This window comes from Lissotriton vulgaris, chromosome 3_2 (assembly GCF_964263255.1).
Source record: "Lissotriton vulgaris chromosome 3_2, aLisVul1.2, whole genome shotgun sequence".
Lineage (NCBI taxonomy): Eukaryota > Metazoa > Chordata > Amphibia > Caudata > Salamandridae > Lissotriton > Lissotriton vulgaris.
Window position 1 is genome coordinate 54,540,499 of NC_141690.1, and position 22,275 is coordinate 54,562,773.

The window sequence follows — 22,275 nt, forward strand, 5'->3', positions numbered from 1 at the left end:
CCAGTACATCGAACTTGGCGGTACACAAAGAGCTGGGAAGTCAGTACTTATCCGACATTGTTGGTTTAAGACCACTGGCATGTTGGGTAAAGTTGTGGTTAAATCATGATATTCCTTTAACCCACCAGATAGTGAAAGATCTTGTCTAATGCAATGTGTGTACCATGGCTTAAATACTTGAAGTCTGAATTTTTAAAGCTTGGACGCTTGAACTTGATTGAAAACCCGATTGAGAGAGTAAAGGGTGATGTGGCAGCAATTAAGAGGGCTTTTTACATGGACAGAAGGGTCCAAAGAGGAGAAGTTGAGCTCCTGAAACCTAATGTTAGAAAATATGTCATGTTAAGAACTTGTGATAATATGGAACTACACCTAACATGCTCCTTTACCTCCCATGAAAATTTTTTGCTGACACGGTTCAGGTTTAACATCTTTCATCACCTTTTAATCAGACCAATGTCGGACATTTTTAAGAAAACTGTAGCTCCCTGTGGCTGTGACGGGAAGTCTCCACAGGATATGCTGCATTTTATATTCTTATGTAGATGTTATGAATACCCCCGTAGACGTTATCTTGTCACCCTTTTAAAGAAATTAAATTTTAATCAAATAAGACCTGCACTCATGTACTTACAGCTTTTGCACAACGACAGTGTCCTCCAGGTGATTGAATTTTTAAAATTAACTGTGAGAATAAGAAAATGTTTAGATGAGTGAATTCATATCCCTGTAGGATGATGCACTAATGCACTTTGTTGTACCTTGATACTACTTGCACTTTAACTGTGACCTTGATTTTGCCTACTTACTTATTTAAGAAAATTGTATGATTTATGTAATATGCATTATTTGTCCAGATGTAAAGGTGATTTTAATTATGAAATGTATATTGATTTTGTGCTTTTATGGATTGAAATATATCCGAAATAAAATTACATTGACATTGATTGGAATCCAGGGGTGGCTCCATAATGGTGTAGGAGCGTCGGCCCACTCATTAGAGTCAGTGACAAAAAATTTAAATGATAATAAAGCAACATCATTTTATTTTTCTGTGACTGGCTTAGGCATGCATGTAGGTTGGGGCGGGCCAGGAGGAGTGGTGAGCACTTTTCTATTTATCCAACCCAGCTGTGTTCAAAGCCGGGTTGGAGAAAAGTCACAGGCTCCCAGGAACTGTCTGAGCTCCAGCCCAGGCAGCTCAGACCAATCCTGGCACTGCTCTCATAGCATGAGGCCAGCGTCTGGATTGGACAGAGAGCCTGCTTTCCTGGAGACTGCTGGGAGAGCGCCAAGAAGGGTGACAAAGGCATCGGCAGTGAAAGGAAAGGTATGTTTTTTATTTTTTTATATTTTCCCTGTCCCTTGCCTCCCTGTCCATTCGTGTCCCGCACCTCCCACTTTTGTTTTATTGCAGCCAACACTGCTAAAATATCAAAGATGGTCTCTGGGATGTCTGGACAACAATTCCCACAATGCACCTGGTCAAATCCTTAAAGTCAACTGGATGCACTTGACAATGGTGTCTTGATGCAGGTAGCCTCTGTTAACTTGTAACTTGTAGGGAGTCCACTCCTCAATCATTCTTGAAGAAAGGCACAGTACCCAGGACAGTAGTATCAGATTGTGCAGTACGCGCAGTCATTCAGAGTGCAGGCCTATGGGTGCATAACCAGATTCCGGTAGGGCAGTCCTACTTTTCCCTTTAGTTTCAGTCAGATATGTGGCAACAAGCAGGGAACACCTATGTCTAATGAGATGCCGGGTTTCACCCAAAGCATGGCAACTTCCTCAAAAGTGCGGTGCCTGTCACGTTGTGCATTGGATTGCACAACATGAATTTTTAGCATTTTAGGCGGGCGATGCCGCAATGCTAAAAAAGGCGGGATGCGCCTGCCACTGTGGCGGGCGCATCCTAATTGCCCCCACGGGACCCCCGCCCTTATGGCGGGTGGTCCCTCTTCACGTCAGGATGGCAGACGGTCAAAGTCCGCCCGCTAGCCGAATGAGCCCCATAGTCGTTAAAAATATAAATTTGTAATTAATGGTATGTGTTTTATTATATATTTTAAATGTATGTGATACATTTTTTCTATAAGAATTATATTTTTTACTATATTTGTTACATGTTTTGTAGTTATTCATTTTTTATTTTATTTTGATTTAGCATTTTTTAGTTCCGTAGCGGGTTGTTTTTAGTTTATAAGGGAATGGGGTAGGAAGAAATGTAATTATATTAAATGAATGATTATTTTATATGTACTCATATTTAATTAATTGTGATATTATAGTGTTGAATGTGTAAATTCATTTATTATTAATTAATTTATTTATTTATATTAAATTATGATTATTCTTGATTTATTAACATTTATTTAAATTAGATGTTATAGCTTTAAGTGTGTACATTAATGAATTATTAATTAATTAATACTTAGTTGTTAATTAGTATTATTTAATCCATTGGTAATTAATAACAATAATTGGGTAATTAATTTTAGGTGTGTGTTTTTTTTTTTTAGAGGCAACTGGTGGCAAGTATTTTTTTTATTAATAATTATTTGTTAATTGTTAGTTAATTTAATTAAACATTAATTATGGTAATTGTGTTGTTAATGTTAGGTGTGTGTTGTGTGTTTTTTGGGGTTTATAGGGTTAAAGGGTGGCACATTTTCATTTTTGTATTAAATATTATTTGTTAATTGTTAATAATTAATTTAATTTAAACATAATTATGCTTATTGTGTAACTAATTTTAGGTGTGTTATGTGTGTGTTTTGGGGGTTTATAGGGGTAAAGAATGGCAAACATTTTTTTAATTAATAATTATTTGCTAATTGTTATTAATTAATTTTACAAAAATTAAATAAGGCAATTTTGTAATTAATTTTAGGTGTGTTTTATGGTGTTTATAGTGGTAAAGGGTGGGAAGTAATTTGTGTTTAACGAATGAATATATAGTAGTTAATTAATGTTAATTGTATATACACTTTGGGTAATTAATTTTTTTTGGGTACATTCTTTTTACTTTTAATGGGGTAAAGGGTAAGTATTAAATAAATTATATTTACTTTATAATTAGTTATGTAAGAGTAATAGTTTGTAATTTTAAAATAAGATTTAATTGTGTGATTATTATTTTACAGTTTAATTTAGGTGTTTGTTCTGAGAATTATAGGGTTAAAGTATGGCTAATTAATTATTTGATTAATAATTTGTTTTAAATTGGTAAAAATTATGTCAAATATGGAAGTACATTGTGATTTGTTTGATGTTATAGCGTAGGAAATTATTATAACACATTTATATAATAATTATGGTTTTAATTTGTAAATATTTTCAAGTTTAAAATATTTATTTTTGGAAGTTTATTTTGTATTTTGTTTTATATTAGGTTTGCAGGTATTTGTTATCTGTAATTAATATTATAATATGTTTTCTTATTATATATAAAATATGTTGGTATTTCAATTTTTAACATTTCTAAACTTATTTATTCATACATTTTTCTAATAATATATATTTTTTTAAACATTTATTTTGTATGTTTTTTTTAACTGACTGAAGTGTGAATAGTAATTGTATCCGTTTGCTATCCAACACTTTTGCTACTGTTGCACTTATTGGAGTGGGAATAGTAATTGTACCCCTCTGCTACCCAACACTTTCCCTACTGTTGCAGTCACTGTAGTTGGAATAGTAAATGTAACCCCTCCCCTATCCAGCACTTTCCCTACTGTTGCACTCAGTGGAGTGGGAATAGTAAATTTTACCCCTTCGCTATCCAACACTTTTCTTACTGTTGCACTCACTGGAGTTGTAATAGTAAATGTAATCCCTTCGCTATCCAACACTTACCCTACCTTTGCACTCACTGGAGTGGGAATAGTAGCTATTACGCCATCACTATTCAACACTTTCCCTATTGTTGTACTCTTTGGAGTTGAAATAGTAATTTTTAGCGCTCCGCTATCCAATACCTTGCCTACTGTTGCACTCACTGTAGTGGGCTTTGTACATTTTTCCCCTCCGCTATCTAACACTTTCCTTACTGTTGCACTGACGGAGTAGGAATAGTAAATGTAATCTCTTTGCTATCCAACATTTGCCCTACTGTTGCACTCATTGGAATTGGAATAGTAATGTTTACCCTTTCGGTATCCAACACTTGCTATACTGTTGCACTCATTGGAGAGTGAATAGTACATGTTACCCCTCCGCTATACAACACTTTCCCTACTGTTGCAATGACTGGAGTTGGAATAGTAAATTCAATCTCTCCGCTATCTAACAACTACTCTTCTATTGCACTCATTGTAAGTGCAATAGTAATTGTTATCCTTTTCTAACAGTTTTCCGACTTTTGCACTGACTGCTTTGGGGAAATGTAAAGGTTTTTTTAATTGTTTAATGTTTTAATGTATTATAGAATGTTATTTTCTTATATTTTAAATTATTGTCATATATTTATTTTTAATATAATTGTAAACTTTAAAAATACATTAAAAATAATATACTAATTGTTTTAAAGTAAATATATGTATGTATAATTTATTCTGTGTTTGTATTTATCTTTTTCAAATTAAGTTTATTTGTTATATTTTGTTTAACTGTATATTAAATGCAATGTATTTTGTTACAATAATTTTAATTTTCAATATAATTAATATATAATATTTTAATGTATATATATATATATATATATATATATATATATATATATATTATATATATATATATATATATATATATATATATATATATAAATCGATATTTTGTACATCAATATTTTTTACTATGATATTTTTAGTAGATATTTCAGTACTTATCTGTTTAAGTATAGTAGTCAATATTTTTGTAATCTATATATCTTCATTGAATATTTTTTTCATCGATATTTCTGTAATCGATGTTGTGTCAGTGAACTAATAGGTATATCTCCATAACATATTGCAATGTTAGGCTATAGAGCTCAGTATCTACAATGGAAAAAATGAAATGGGCAGTTTGTCCTCAACAGAGAATATAACATCTGTTTTTGTTTTTAAATTGCTTCTTACAGTTACATGGGCCCCAGCCCATGGGACATATAGGAGAGACCTGCAAAGCCAGGCTGCTTATAAAATGAGAGCAGGCACTTAGCAGTGAACACATGCAAGTGAAGTAAATCTGCTGGGCCTCTAAACCTCCATGCCCCATTATATACTAGGGATTTATAGGTGGATTGCATCCCCTAACCCTATTAACTATTGGGGACTTATAGGGTCTGTCATTGCCAATTGTAGGTCTACCCCATTATATGTACTTTTTTGGACATAGCACTGGCCCTGCGACTGATTAGCAGAGCAAGAACAAAAAACATTTAAAGAGCGTCAAAGGGGATTTTAAAGACCAAGCTCTGATGCGGCCCCTGCATATACTTGAAAGACATTAAGTATCAGAGGGTCTAGGATAACAAGAACAAGAACGCCGGATATGCACCTACAGAGGACTCTAATACCATGCCATGTGTATACTATAGAGACATAGGTCAGCCTTACATTAAACCCACCAAGTGATCAGATAAGGATGCCCATCAGTCACCACACAGAACCGCCCTTCATCATTTGGGTTCCTCTTAAGACCACTCTTGGTGTTATCTATTATCTTTCACATGGAGGGCTAAGGTTGTTAAAAACCCTCACATGATCAGATAGATTTTCCGTGGTCTTACTTCTCAACTAGGAGGATGTTTGAGTGTTGAAGGAAGGGACTGATGTCGCAGTGCAAAAATTTGTGAAAAAACAAAGAAGAAAATGTGCCAAATAAAATTGGATGAGGGGGTAGTGGACGTAAACTTTATTCTGTTGCTACCCTCTCTACCAATGTTAAAAAGTAGTCAGAGACAACCAAAGTATTTTTGGATCATCTAGATGTATTTCAGGGTCAACATGTTTCAGCAATTTATGATGCAGATTGTCATTGCTTTCATCAGGACCACAATAAAATGATTGCTACTATGAACAAGTGCTCTTAAAACAAAACATTTGTGCTCAAAACTTTAAATACATTTCAAAACCGATACTTAGATCACCTGTATCCACTAGGTGTCCACATCGGTAGCTTCACCTTTCCAAGTTAGGGGTTTCTGGAAATAGTGAAAACATGGAAATATTAAGTAGAAGTCTTGTTAGTAAACACCGCGTTCCTATACTTGTATATATATACTAGGTTCTAACTTTTACAATCCTAGTAATAATTGACATTTGTTCTAGCACAACCATAGAAACATCTTTTTCAGTGCATAAGTCTCAAACAATGGATCAAATTGTCAAAATAGCCAAAGGAGATGACATCTTACCCCACTTGGAAGATGTATGGACCAATCAGCATATTACCACTGCTACTCACATTAAAGGGCACACACTAGACCAGGCATGGTCAGCCAATCTGGTTATGACCAATCCAGCGGTCACTCCCTGTATACGGTCCGATCATCATTTTATCATATGTTCTATTAATAATCTCACCAGGCCTAAAACATCCTTACCTCAGTTTGGAGTTGGAACACTATTGATAAAAGTCAATTCTTAGAGACACTGAACAACACAATTCCACTTACCCAATCTTTCATCAACCAGAGTGAGAAAGACCTATCGTACTGGCTTCTAACAGCTAGCAAGAAACATGCCCCACTTAGGAGAGTACATGGAGAACGTCGCCATGAGGCCCAGAGATAGTTTTCTTCTGATTTAAAGATATTAAAAATAGCTCTGTGACAAGCTGAAATGAGGTGAAGAAGTAAATTCTTGCCTGATGATAAAAGCACCTACTTAGCAGCAGTTAGAAATTACAAAAAAACTATCCTGGCCACAAAAGCTGAATATTTCTCATCACAAATTGTCAACTCCTCAAATCGATCAAAAGAAATCTTCCTGGTAGTTAGTTAAAGGACTATCTAACCCTGTCAGAGTGACACGAAAACCCACACCCTCGCAAACACTATGTGATTCCTTAAACAACTTCTTCATCGATAAAATTAAAGCCATTAAAGCAAGTCTTTCTATGTGCTCGAGCCCTGTATGTCCAACAATATTTAAGAACTCCTGCATTCTGGAACAGACTCCAGTAATAAGTCAAGAAATATTTTTGGACTTATTGACAAAGGTAAAATCTGGCTCTCCCAGGGATTGCTGTCCCCCCTGAATCCTGAGGGAAGCCTTTACTGCTCTTCAGAGTTTAGCTATGTCCCTTTTAAATGAGTCGCTATCCCAGGGTTATGTACCTGACACCATTAACTGTCATTCCCTCCTAAAGAAGTCAGGAGCGGACACTAAAGCCTAACTAACTACCATCCTATCTCATTGGTTCCTTACCTAGCCAAACTACTCGAAGCTCACGTGGCCAGAAGTCTTCAGCCTTTTGGAGCAGTCCGATTATCGGGACACACATCAAGGAGGGTTCCGCCCAGCTCACTTCACAGAGTCAGTTATACTGACAGTAGTGGATACCCTTCAGCAGAAGGCTGATAGGGGCTCTCGCAAGCCCTGGTGCTGTTGGACCTCTTGGCAGCATTTGACACGGTTGACCACAATATCCTGGTTGACCGTGTAAAGGAAGCAGGGATTCAAGGCCCAGCCCCTGAATGGATCAGTTCCTTTCAATTTCAATTTCAATTTTTAAAGCTTTATTCGACAGCAGTCATAAAAGCATTTTCACCCTAACACTATACAATAAATACTAAATCTAAAATACTTTCATAAAAAACAAGTATTAAACAATTGATGCTGACGAAATTGATATAAGAATTTAAAAACATTCCTTTTCAATCTATACATTTTTAGTAAAAAGAGAAACATGGTTACCATAGATCATTAGGTTGCTTTACCCAATAGCATACATGTGCGGATTGACCATGCCCAACCAAGGAATTTTGCAACTGCAATTGCAAAATAAGGTGTGCAATCTGTTTCTAATATTCTAAGTGCAACTATTTGCCTACGAGTCCCAAGATTCAAACACACTGGTTTTAACCATTTGCGGCGTGGACCTGCATATATAGGTCAAACAAACAACAAGTGAGAAACATTCTCAGTTTGATCTTTACAGTGATAGCAATATTCATCCCTTGTTGATGACCAGTGTTTTTGAATGCATTAACAGGAAGGGTTCCAAATCTAAATTGGAAATACAGCTTTCTGTCCTTTGGCTTTTCAATAATGTGCCAATAGGTTTCCCGAAGAGGAACCATTTTGACATCTAAGAAGCGGCCAGTTAGGTTGGAACTACATCCAGAGCGAAAAGCTGTGGAGTAGACCATCTTCCAATATAGTTTCTTTAAATTTGTCTTTGTAGGAAAACATGACATATCCGAGTTTCCCCAAAGATAATCTAACTTCAGCTTGGCCAGCATCCCCCTTAGTTCTTTTAGCCACAAGATGGTGTGGAATCGGTCCGTAGTAATAACATCAGCCAGTGCTGCAGCGTAATGGGCTAATTCCGGGGTCACCATTAAGCGTCAATATTATAACAGTGTGTGCAAACGAGCTAAGTCCTCTACACTTTTCCTTCCCAGGTCAAGCAATAAAGGGACGATAGGGGTGCTTTGGGGTGCCATTACTAGCCGTCGTAGAAACCTGTTCTCAGCTAGTGACAGATCTTTTAGATTTGAAAATCCCCATAATTCTGAACCATAAAGGGACGCGCTGATTACCTTTATGTTGTAGATCTCAAGGGCACAATTTACTTGTTTAGTCAGTGAGGCTCGGTGTTTAAGTGCTACTACACCTGCTAGCTGGTTAAACTTTAGAACTGCTGTATCAATATGGGTGTTCTATATCATGTTGCCCTGCAGGGTTATACCTAGATAGATGAAAGCCTCTACCTGTTCTAAGGGAGTACCGTTGTAAGTAATTACACCTTTGAATGCAGACCTTTGGTTCATGCACATAAACTTTGTCTTGGAAGCATTCAATTCTAGTCCACGAATCTCACAAAACTCGCCAAATGCATTAACTGCCTTTTGTAAACCACTCGGGGTGCGTGAAAGTATTAACATGTTGTCTGCAAACATGAGGACAGGCACGTGGGCACCAGCCAATATTGGAGCATCAGTCGGAGTTCTTTTTAAATAATCCACTATGCCATTTATGTATATTGAAAACAATGTTGGGGCCAGGACGCACCCTTGCCTGACTCCACGCTCCACAGGGAAGGGCTCAGTTACTTCGCCCTGGGCACCCCACCTGATTTTAGCATAGTTGTTTTCATGCAGGCGAACATGCAAGCAGTTCTGGACTTATACCATCCTCATCAAGAACCCTCCATAGCTTTGGTCTTGGAACTAAATCAAAGGCTGACTTTCAGTCAACAAAGACTGCATAAAGAGGGCCATTTATCAAGGTCACATTCCTCCAATAGAGGGCAATAAAAAAGAAAACCTGATCGATGGAGCTTGTTAAGGGGAGAATGCCCGCTTGGTACGGCGACAAGATGTTATTTTCCGCTATCCAAGTTTGCAGCTTATTCTGCACTAATCGACCCATCAGTTTTTGAGCTGAATCTGTGAGGCTGATGGGTCTATAGTTATTTGGGAGTGATTTATCGCCTTTTTTAAATATTGGGATTATTTCCGCACCCTTCCAGGAAGAAGGTACTTCTGCACCCATGGCCACTGAGTTAGCCAGCCATACAAAATACTGGCACCATGAGTCTCAGTCACTTAAAAAGACATCTGCGGGGATGCCATCCATACCTGGCACTCCCCCCTGTTACACAATCCAAAGCAATACTAACATCATTTACATTGAATACTTGATGCTTGTAATAGGCGGTGGGTGGCAGAGTATAGCAGTCTGGAGCCAGATTACAAGCATATTGGGGTTTAAAAAACTCTATCCACTTATTTTTGGGAACATGGTATTGTGGGGGGGCAGCGATTCCTCCCCTCTCCCATTTTACCGTAGCCCAAAATTGCTTTGAATCTTTGGCTGCACATGCTCGCTTCAGCTCACACCAATATTCTTCGTCCCACTGCCTCTTGGCTAGTTTTAATGCATTTCTATATGTATCCCTAGCCTTCCTTACTAATTCAGTGTTCCCAGACCTAAGTTCTCTGCTCAGGTTCCGGCGAGCTATTCTACAGTTTTTATTATACCACCCCTGCTTTGGTTGGTTTTTAGTAGCCTTGCTTGACTTTATTGTTTTTAGAAAAAATCTCTGGAGTCTATTAAAAAACTTGGTATGAGCCTCTATCAAGATTTCTGGGAAATTTGGTTTATTAGTAAGAGGTTTTAGGTTATTGATTTCCTCTACCACTACTCTCTTAAGATCAACAACCCACTCAGGGTCTACTACTAGCTTTCCCCATTTTAGGTGTCGCTGATTATTTGAACAGACAACATCTAGGGTCGCCCTGTCATCCTCGGTGCTTTTTTCTATGGCCTCTTGGTAAGGTTGGAGATCCAAACAAAGAGGATTGTGATCGCTTTCAACCCTATTTTCCACAGTCATATCTAGCAATTTGTCCCAGGCCCTGATGTCCACCAGGAAGTAATCTATTCTACTAGATGCCCTACCATTGTCAAAAGTAGTACTCCCTTGATGATCAGAGGGTGTACACCCATTTGCAGCTCTCAGACCCCTTGCTAGACATAGACTCTTTGTTTGGATAGCCACGGCACTCCATCTATTGACCACAGCCACCTCATGCTAGGGTATTCCCCATTTGCTGTCCTCTTCCTGGGCGAGATACTTGTCCTCTTCTCCCAAAGGTTCAAAGGTGGTGTTAAAATCCCCCCCTACAATAATGGACAACTCCATGGGCAACAATTCCAGCTCTTGATCAAGGATTGATATAACTTCAGAGGTCTTCCCCCCCTACTCCCCTAGCATATATATTAAAAACAGCCAACCCTTGACCATTATCCCATTTTATGTTAACTGCCAGTATTTCATTTGTTGCAATGAACCTTTGCTCTATTGTGCAGTGTAATGATTGGCGTATCCAAATGACCAAACCTCCTGATGGACGTCCTTTTGGTTTTTTTTGTAGCTGAGATAGAAAAATTTAGATATCCCTGGCGATAGACTGGTATCAATGACCAGGTTTCCTGTAGTAATATGATATCATATTGGTCAATAAAATCACACCATTCAGGCGATACCAGTTTATTTGCTATACCAGCAAGGTTCCAGGAGATAAAGGTGAGTTTGGGTTTATCAATCTTTAGGCCTACTTGCCCTAGGCAAGTAGATTTTCCTAGGTTCTCAAGAAGTAGAGGTGTTTCAGGGGGCACAATTTCAGAGGGAGTACCTAAGGAATTAAATGGTTGGAACCCGAGGGCCAAGCCAATTTCCTGCTCAGAGCCGTTTACTTTAGGCCATTCAAGGACGTCCATCCCCCCTCCCCTTGCATGGGTATCAGAGAATCCCCTCCTTTTTACTACCGGTGTTGTGGCCGATAGATACTTCTTTTTAGCAGTACTTAGGCTATTGATCACCTTTAGGTTGTTTTCTTCCAGCTGTGTGCTCCCTTTGAGTCAATCACACTCGTTTCAATTGGACAGTGCTGCAAATCTGTTTTCAAGGCACAAACCCCAGTCACTGCTTTGACCACCCCTTACCTTTCTGTTAGGTACAACAGACCATTTGGTTCTCAGCACACTTGGATTTGCGAGGATTCCTCTTCTACTATAGAAAAAGTCAAGGGTAAGTGGAATTATTTCTGCGGTTCTATGTTGTGGAGGGAACAAATTCTGCAAGATATTAGGCAGTACTTCGGGCCCTACGAAGTTCAATACCACACAATCACCAACAAATCTTTTAAGACTGTTCCCTACCCATCCCACTCTTCTTGCTGAGACTAATTCCTCTGAAAGCTGTTAGACAACCAGTGTAATGCTTTGCTTAATAAGGATTGGGGGGATTCTATCTATCCGTATTTCAAGGGTGGCACATTAGCCAGAACCAGCACCAGGGGAGAGGCCTCTACTGTTAACTCTACTGGGCCTGGTTCTAGGCTAGATAAAGTTCGCCCCACTGGTCTAAGTAGGGGACCCTCTGATGGTGGAAAACTTGCTCCTGAGGTTAGGTGAGGGATGAGGGGAGGATTCGTAGGTTCCAACTTGATAATTAGTAGGGTAGCGCAAGTCACTGTGTGGAGATAAGTTATTGTATTCATATAGTCTAGAGTCCTGAAGACCTTGATAAGTCTTTTAGTTGTACGCATATGGGCCGGATCTCCACTGCTGAGCACTCAGCAGTGGAGATCCACACAGTGACTTGCGCTACCCTACTAATTATCAAGTTGGAACCTACACCTAGAACAGCGCAACCGTCAGCACTTTAATCAATAGGATCTGTAATATTATCATATCATACCTGCTTCGTCTTACTGATAAGAACATCCCGACAGCCAGACCTGTCCATTCTGACCGAGATTGCCTTGAAAAAGCCCCTGAGTGGGCGAAACACGTGTCGGCAGTGCAAAGCTGGAAAACTTTTAATGTGCTTTAAATAAAGATTTTTGAAGAACAACGTACTGTTTTGGATCCATACTTTGAAGCTCCTTTACTTCTTATGAACTCATGGTTGAAACTGGTGAAAAAATCGTGAAATAACTAATGTGTTATGGAAATTTTCTTGACATCTGACTTCTTAGAGGGTGCTTGTTGTAACTTGGTTTCTTCCTGAGTACAAACCAGAACAGGTCCCAGGGGGTCAGTACAGAACTGGTGGTATATTATAATAATACCTGCCCCTTTTTTCCTATCCTGTCTAGACTGTGACAGAGGAGACCTGAAGGGACTTCTATGGCCGGGTCTGGTTCAGCCCCTGCGCCAGCCCAGGATTCTGTGACAAATAATATGTCTAGGAACTGAGCATCTGAAAAGTCTGCGAACTCCAGAGTGTGCTTTATGAAGGAACATGCATTTATAGGTGTGCACCGGACCTGATTTGAGGCAGTGGCAATCTTTCCATCAGGTATATGGAGAGTATTAACTTTCAGGTTAAGAAGGCTCATGTTACATTTATGAAAAGTCACTGACTTATCAAAGTCCTAAAGAGATAAGACCGGGCCATTGGAGGTCCTGCCTGAGTTAAGTTCTAGAAGTGAATCTTTGGAATAATTGAAGGACCTATGGGATTGGAAGGAGGAACTGACAGGAGGACCGGCACTTGGCAAGTGCCAGGCACAGACAGGCATGTCAGCATCATTGTTGTATTTTATACAGGAAGGGCGCAGTGGGAGAAACAACTAGACCGCAGCCCTTCATAAGGCAGAAGAATCTGGAAGCTGTGAAACGTAACAGCTCTTTCCTCCACAAAACTCTGCACAGTGCTGCAGTGGTCCGGGGAGGGGAAAATCTAACACTAGAAAGAATGCCGAACAACCGGAGGCGGAAGAGAAAGCACCTGCCACCGCCGGAGTCCCCTCCAGCCCTCAAGTAAGAAAGAGGAATTCAAATTAAAATTATAAAAGTATTGGTAAATTAAAAGAGCCAAAATTAAAAATCAAAGATTAAAATCACTAGCTTAAAAGTACTGACCAGCTTTGCACCACCGGTTACCTATGGTGTCTAAGTTTGGCCGCTGCTATCATCTGCGTGTTGGTATCATTGTTGTATTTTATACAGGAAGGGCATGGTGGGAGAAACAACTAGACCGCCACCCTTGCTAAGGCCGCAGAAACTGGAAGCACTAAAACCTAACAGCCACTCCCTCCACTCAAACAGCACAGTGCTGCGGTGGACCGGGTATGGAAAAAACAAACAACAGAAAGAAGGCTGAACAACCAGCGGCAGAAGAGAAAACACCTGCCCCGGCCAGAGTCCCTACTAGCCCTCAAGTAAGAAAGTGAAATGCAAATTAAAATAATAGAAGTATTGGCAAATCAAAAGAGCCAAAATTTAAAATCAAAGATTAAAATCACTGGGTTAAAAACACTGACCAGCTTTGTACCACCTCGTTACCTAGTGTGCCTAAGTTTGGCCGCTACTGCCATTTCAAGGGTATTTGAGTGCTTTACATGACTGCCAGTTACATTACACAAGTAACATGCATTGTTCGGGCTGAACTGTTCCCGTGAGGCACAGGGTCAGACTGATTTGCATACAGCCATGTCTAACTGGGGTGGCAGAGTGGGCTAAAGAACGGTGATGGATTAAGCCCAGATCTTTTGACTGGGTGTGAGTGTTTGATTGATTCAGATGCTCCGTCCATCGCCACCCCCTTTGGTACCGCTTTTGGCCGCCATAAGTGTGGCAGGGTATGCTCAGAAGTCAGTCCCTTGCTCACTTTGCCACTGGATTCAAGCAAGCCGGGCTGAGGACGGCTGGAATGCCAGAAACCGGTCCTCGGAAGCTTGTTTCCGGTCCAGGGAAGACTAGGCTTGGCAGTTCGGGCTGAACTGTTCCCATGAGGCACAGGGTCAGACTGATTTGCATACAGCCATGTCTGAACTGGGGTGGCAGAGTGGGCTAAAGAACGGTGATGGATTAAGCCCAGATCTTTTGGCTGGGTGTGAGTGTTTGATTGATTCAGATTCTCCGTCCATCACCACCCCCTTTTGTACCGCTTTTGGCCGCCATAAGTGTGGCAGAGTATGCTCAGACGTGAGTCCCTTGCTCACTTTGCCACTGGATTCAAGCAAGCCGGGCTAAGGATGGCTGGAATGCCAGAAACCGGTCCTCGGAAGCTTGTTTCCGGTCCAGGGAAGACATGGCTCTGCAGTTCGGGCTGAACTGTTTTCATGAGGCACAGGGTCAGACTGATTTGCATACAGCCATGTCTGAACTGGGGTGGCAGAGTGGGCTAAAGAATGGTGATAGATTAAGCCCAGACCTTTTGACTGGGTGTGAGTGTTTGATTGATTCAGATGCTCCGTCCATCACCACCCCCTTTTGTACTGCTTTTGGCCGCCATAAGTGTGGCAGGGTATGCTCAGACGTGAGTCCCTTGCTCACTTTACCACTGGATTCAAGCAAGCCGGGCTGAGGACAGCTGGAATGTTAGAAACCGTTCCTCGGAAGCTTGTTTCCGGTCCAGGGAAGACATGGCTTGGCAGTTCGGGCTGAACTGTTCCCATGAGGCATAGGGTCCGACTGATTTTCATACAGCCATGTCTGAACTGGGGTGGCAGAGTGGGCTAAAGAACGGTGATGGATTAAGCCCAGATCTTTTGACTGGGTGTGAGTGTTTGATTGATTCAGATGCTCCGTCCATCACCACCACCCCCTTTTGTAATGCATTGTTTATAGGCATGGGGAGATTCAGTGATTTGCTTAGAATCACCAGATGGTGAGCCGACACTGGGACTCAAACCTGGTTCGTGAGTTCCATAGTCAGCAGCTCTGGCCGTAAAACCATATCCCAGGTACAGAGAGTGAGGCAGAAGCCACATGAAATCTTAGCTAGTTATGGGCTTGAGGTTCCAACATGACCTTGAGCTTAGCCAAAGCCAGGCTTCAGGTTCGGCTCAAGCTTTCAGAGGCTCACCCACCTATAATGCATAAATTCATGTTTGTGTATAGGGTATGGGTATAATGACCAGCATTGCGCCTTCTGAATCCCTTCAAAGACATTCCAGTGTTTCATCCTGCTAAGATTAATTAAATGGATTTGACTGATTTGTCGGCACGTGACTTGAAAATTACAGTGCTGTGAAATACCAAAACCTAATGTAGCAAGTACTATTATCCATGCTAAAATGTTATTTATTTATTTATAAAATGTTTTATATAGCACGAACAAGATCCCGCATGGTTATCAGAACCCTTGAAAAAAGCATGAAGGTAACATATCTATAAATGCAATATCGACATAAAATGAGAATGACAAACATGAGTAATTCCAGGAGAAATGGAACAGGGATAAAAATACAGAAATTGGTACATAGTGGGCTACTAGGGGGGCAAAATGATGAGGTAAAGGAGAGTAGCAACCCATGCATGTCTAACAGCTGTAGGCTCAGTGACTTGAAGCATATGATCCTAACCATTTTTACGGTAAGAGCTGGTTCACTAGGAATCTTTTGGCTTCCAATTTGTAAGCAACCGTGGAGGAGATTCTGCATCTTTAATGTGGAAGAGAGTTCCAGATCTTCGGAGAATTGCCGGAGAAGGCTCAATGGCAGGGTCTTTTTTTGCTAAAGATATGTGGTTTCAAGATGAAAGTTTTAGCACTTCTTGAAGGTCTACCACCCCTGAATAATTCAAAAGTTTGTGCTAGGTAACTGGGGGTTTTGAAGTGGATGGCTTTGTGATGCAGGCAAGTAATCTTTTAGCTGAATTTGAGCTTCGTAGGGCAGCCATTTAAGGTGTTTTAGATCTGGGAATATGTGCACATTTCTTTTGGTACCTGTAACCAGCCTAGCCACAGCATTCAATGATGCCCTTAGTGGGGCCAAGGTATATTTGGGGAAGCCAAATAGCGTAGCGTTGCCATAGTCTTGTCTCGGCAATACAAGCGCTCGGACCACCTGCTTGAAATCAGTTTGTGGAAGGAAAGGTTTGATATTTCTGAGTATCCTCATCAAGTGATTAGCTCACTTACATACATTGCTGATGTGATTCTTCATGTTCAGGTGCTTATCTAGGGTGATTCCGAGAATCTATGATGAGGGGGGAGCAGTTGAAGGCAGTGAGGTGATACAGCCAGAGGTCTAGCTTGGGGATGTGGTTCGGAGGGGAGATGAGAAGGAATTCAGTTTTGGAGGTGTTGAGCAGTAGGTGGTTCTCAGTTAGCCAGTTTTGTGTAGATGTTAAGGTCGAGTTGAGAGAGGTGATGTTATCCGGGCAGGAGATTTTCAGATATAGTTGTGTATCGCCCGCTAACATATGGAAGAGAATGTTTGTGGAATTTAATGAATTAGCTAAAGGTTCCAAGAACAGGTTGAAGAGTATAGGAGATAGGGTGGGACCTCCATGAATACTGTACAAGCCTGAAAGAGAGAGTGGTTAGCCTTGAGTCTTTGAGATCTGTGGTGGTGGATGGACGAGAACCATTGTAACACCTGACCAGAGAAGCCCATCCTGTTCTTCAGAATGGATAGGAGGTTATCATGATTGACCGTTTTGAAGGCAGAGAAAAGCTCAAGGAGGATCAGGAGGCAGGATTCATTTTGGTCAAGCATTTTTAAAATGTCATCCATCACGTGAGTGAGAGCCAATTCAGTGCTGTGTCCCCTCCGAAAGCAGGTTGATGCTGGTCAATTAGTTGGAAATTCTCTATGTGAGCTCAGAGTTGAGATTGGATGCATTTTTCTGGGAGTTTGGCCAGGGTGGGAATGTTGGAGATGGGGTGGGGATGTTGGAGATGGGGCGTAATACAGGTGACACCTGAGCTGCTTTTAGGCAGCGTGCGATTGTGCCTTAAGACAGTGACGCATTTACACATTTTTTGTCCAGGTGGAGATGAGGACATTCTTGATTTCTTTGAAGACGAAAGGAGGCAACACTTCATTGCAGTGGTTAGATGGGTTGATATTCTGAAGAATCTTGTTAATGTCTATTTCACTGAAAGGAGTAAAGGAGTCCTATGATGCGCTGTTCTTGGTGTTCCGGCTGATAGATTTGAGCTTCTCTACAAGGTCCAGAGGTGGTGCGAACCGAGAGGATGGCAGTAGAGCCTTCTTAGATGCAAGTTCAATGTTGATGAGTCTATATTTCTTGGTGAAAAAAGCGGTCAGTTTGTTGTATGATGGTGTGCTGCCTCCAGTATTCAAGTGATGTGGAGCTACCACTGATTGCTATATAACCAGCTCAAAAAGTTCCTTGGCACAGTTAGCGGCATGATCAAGTTGGTAATATTCCTTCTCTCTCCTAATTTGTTTGTTATATGAGCTCCTAACATCTCTACGGAGTTTTAGTTGGTCCGCAGAGAGTTTGGCTGTCCAAGATTGTTCAACTGCCCTAAGGTTGTGGCGTTCTGAGTTTAAATTGACATTGTACCACGGTTTGGATATTTATGTTGAGGTGTTTTTTTTTTTGGAGTGGGGCTAAGTCATCCATGAGGTTAGAGATGGTAGAGTTGTAAAAGTCAGTGAGTAACTGAACCTCAAACAAGTCAGCATAGGAGGAGAGGGCAGATTTACAGTAGGCTGCAAGTTCATCTGAATTGATGGCTTTGAGGTGCCTTTCAGGATATTTGATTTCATTGGTTGAGCCTTCCTCATAGGCACCTCACTGTTCATATAAAAGAGGATGCAGTGGTGGTCTGACTAGTTGCACGGTGTAATGGTATTCAATGTGATGCTCTGACCTTTAGAGATGATGAGGTCTAGAATTTCTCCTTTATTATGAGTGGGCATGTCACCATGCTGAATCAGATCATGATCACTTAAGAATGATTTAAGGCAAGTTACACTGTGGTTGTTGGGGTTATCCCAATGAAGGTTGGAATACCTGCGGAAGATTTGGGACAATACTGAGTCCACATTGCCAGAGATGATTTCCATTAGTTGCTCAGTGAAGGGGAGATTGTTCCCTGGAGGTTGAGAAAAAGTGTGAAGGTTGCAAACCGGCAAACCGGCAAGTTATTACTTGAATTCTGAGACAAAGGTACTCAAAGGAAGGTGGCATAAAGAACTCAGAGAAACCAAGAGTGTGCTCCTGTGAATACAGGCTAGGCCACCACCCAACTTCAAGGCTCTGTCTAGACGAATAATGTCATGGGTAGGAGGTACTAAAAGGTCTAGGATAGGAGTGGAGGCGGGATTTAGTCAAGTTTCGGTGAGGATTATAATGTCTACCTCATTGTGTTGGATGAGGTTGAAGATATTACAGGAATATTTACTGGCTGACCTGCAATTGAGTAGTACACATGTAAGTTGTGCCGGAATAAGGGGGGAAGGAATCTGGATGACGTTCACTCTTGTGAGGTTGTCATTTTTGATGACTCTAAGATTGAGGGAGTTCTCTATACGGGTTAGAGTGGATGGTTTGTCTTTGGCCCAGAGGGGTTGTGTTGGTGTTAATCATAGGCAAGTAAGAGTTGAGTAGGTCATTGATTTGATTAGGCTCCAGGTAGGCCTTTAATCTTCTGGGGCAGGAGTGGGTGTTAGGTAGGGGTATGGTTTTGAGACAGGGGGGAGAAAGTTGGCACACTAGGTGGGCTCTGGGCAAATACGCAGAGGTGAGGTAGGAGCTGATCAAGGGGAAATGCTCCCTTGATAGGGCTTTCAAGTCATGTAGTTCAGAAGTGAAAAAGTGCAACTGTAGAGATATGTCATCCAGGTGCGCCACCAGGTCTGAATTTTGGGAGAGGGGTGAAGGATGTGTTCAGAAATCTGGTGGAGAAAGGGGGTCTCGATGTAAACCATGGGGGTCCAAGGTAGTGATGTGTAGTTCCAGGGGAGAAAGTTGATCATTAGGGATTTGACTAGTTCTATGGACTTTTGATAGTGAGGTTGATAAATTAGAGAGGGTCGGCTTGTCACTTGAGCTGTGAGTCAGGTATGGTCCATACAGGAATGAAAGGGTTTGCCCGATTGTCACAGTGATTCTGCTCCTACACAGAACTGTGCACAGAGACCCAGGACCTCAGTAAATTGTGGTGTACCAAACAGCTCAACTCAGTGCCTAGAAACCCTAACAAGCTAGCATCAGTATCACATTAGCTCTTCATCCTATAGCAAAGGAACCAATAATTAGACAACCCAGAAAATGTGACTTAGGTTATACTCAGGAATGATGGCAAACAAGAACACTCTTTCGTTATTCTCTCATACCAGTCCACAACAGGAGTAAAAAAGAGCCACAGGAAGGGTTAACATATTTATTTTAATGACGTGTTCAGAGATGCAGTATCTTTGCTAACATAAGCAGACATATGATTAGAAATATTATGATCAGCATTGTTACAATTCCATAAAATACAAAGGGAGAAATCATATTACAATGATGGTGAAAATAGGTCCTATAGCGCCTAGTGAATCACCCTCCCTAGCTAGGAACTATGTTTTATAAAATATAGAAGGTCTCTTAGGCTTCTACGGGGGACCCTGTACCTCTAGAATCAGCAGGAATGGATAACATCAGGATCTGCAAAAGCTCTCTGGAAAAACGGGATCCTTTCAAGTGTTATAAATCATGCTTATAGTGTGATATTAAAGGCGCCAGAATCACGTTGGCTGCAGCTGCATTTACATTATGTCTAAAAACGTGAGCCGATCAGCCCGAACAACAGCTACATTGTAATGATCACCTTAGAGGCTTTCGAACTCAGTGTGCAGACTAGAGTCACAATTCAAGTCTAGGGATGCTGAAAACAAGCCATTCTCATGTGAAGCTTTTCAGGCAGCCTAACTTACAACAACAGTTATATGCAGTGTCGTGTGAAAAAGCAGCAAAAAGGTAAAATGGCGTTTAAACTTCTAATAAGCCTATGCTAACTTAACAATGTGCGCAACAAGGCCCAGCCCTTACTGCACCCTTCCTTGATTGGAGAACCCACAATAGTGGGGGCAATACTTAGAAAGCAGAGTTCAAGTTCAAATGAGACTGAACCGAGTTCAAAATTTTGCCAAACTGAATAATTGGGAATAATATCCGAATTAGTAAATCATAAAAATTGCAAATTCAACATTGGTGTATAGTGTCAAAACATACGCAACATGTAGAATGAAAACAATTGAAGGGAAAAAAATTCTCAGTCCATTATGTGTCTATGAAGCATAAAATCATAACTTCAATCCAACACCGTATAGGCACAGTACATTGCAACTGCCTCCAATGGGAAGTCGCTGTTATCGTCAGTGAACATTTCAGCCATCCAATTTAACAATGGGAAAGAACACACATGTTCTTTAACAGCCGGAGCCTCTAGCACCATCAGAGGACAACTTGTGTGTTCTTTGAGATAACTGCATGCCAGAAAGTCATGGGCTGCAGTCCATATGTTCCAATTGCCCAGGACTCCAATAGCCGCTGCGTAGGCCATACTCCTGACTCCAGAATTGTCTCATTCATAATCAGGGCTAGGAGACACCGTATTGCAGAGACACAAATCCAGAGCCCATTCAAAATAGCAATCCAGGCAATGGAAAACTGGCTGCATGCATGTAAAGTACGAAAACCGTAAAGATAAACCATACGCCACACTCAGGTGAGACAGAGGTAGCGGTACATAGTATTCAAACATCCGGTTACAAAGTTGGAGCAGCCGCGGCTGACCACCGTGCGGCACAGAATGTGCAACTATTTTGCAGCAAGCAAATCAACAGCAGTACACCGGCAGGTAAGGCGAGAATTAACGGGAAACTGCCAAAGACGCTGGAAAAAATGGAATGAAAAAATGCCGGTATCACACCAAATATAGTTTGGAATGAAGTCACAAGGCCAGAACATACTACTTTAAAAAAGTTGCCAAGCCTGTGGTCAAATAGGCATTAAAGATAGTGTGAAACAACACTCCAAAATGGAGGGGGAGATCTGTGTTTAGTAAGGCATGTACATCAGTACGAGTATTAGCCACGTGAAGGATGAATGTTTCACGCGCAGATGTAATGGCGACTTCTTTTTGAGACAAAAGAGCCCTTATTCTACTCATCTTGTTGAACTCTGCTTTCAAGGTTGGAATGGAAGGCCAGATGGGTACATCAAGCTTCCCATGTGGAGGAGGAAACAGTACATTTTTACAACAGACTACACGGTGGGAAACAGTCACTATGTACGCAATTCCCACCAGCATACCACATCAATCTTCATTATTTAATAATAAATAACTACTGTTTGCTAACAACATGAATGTCGGTATAATAGCACCGTGCAATTGTATATTCCTATAGACCAATGAGTGATCGTGTGGATGTGCAATCTTCACCTTTTAAAAAAACTTATTTTCCCTCCCTCAGACACCAAATCTCACAGAGGTATGGCATAGTGTTTCATGCATGCTTGAAATTTAAACAGCAGGAAAGGGAGCGGTATTTAACCCATGAGTAAGCCAAACAGCAGAATTTGTCTTGGTCACAGAAAATGGTAAGGGTTCTAACTTTTCAATATGCAAAAGTGAAAACGTAGCATCTTTCATTGACATAAATTGGTGTTTAACAGTCAAATTAAATGTTAAAAACAGTGAAGAAGTGTTCATATAGTCCCAAGGCACCTTCCCAGCCTTCAACGCTTGTAAAGTCCATGCAAACTGCATAATAGAACGCAATTGATTTTGTCCATGGTACAAAACTGGGACTTCGTCTTGCACAATATCAACAACAGAAGAAACAATATTATCTAAATTCAGGAAGAAAGTGTGTTAATGCTATTGTCTACAACTGCAATCACTTTTTCTAAATTA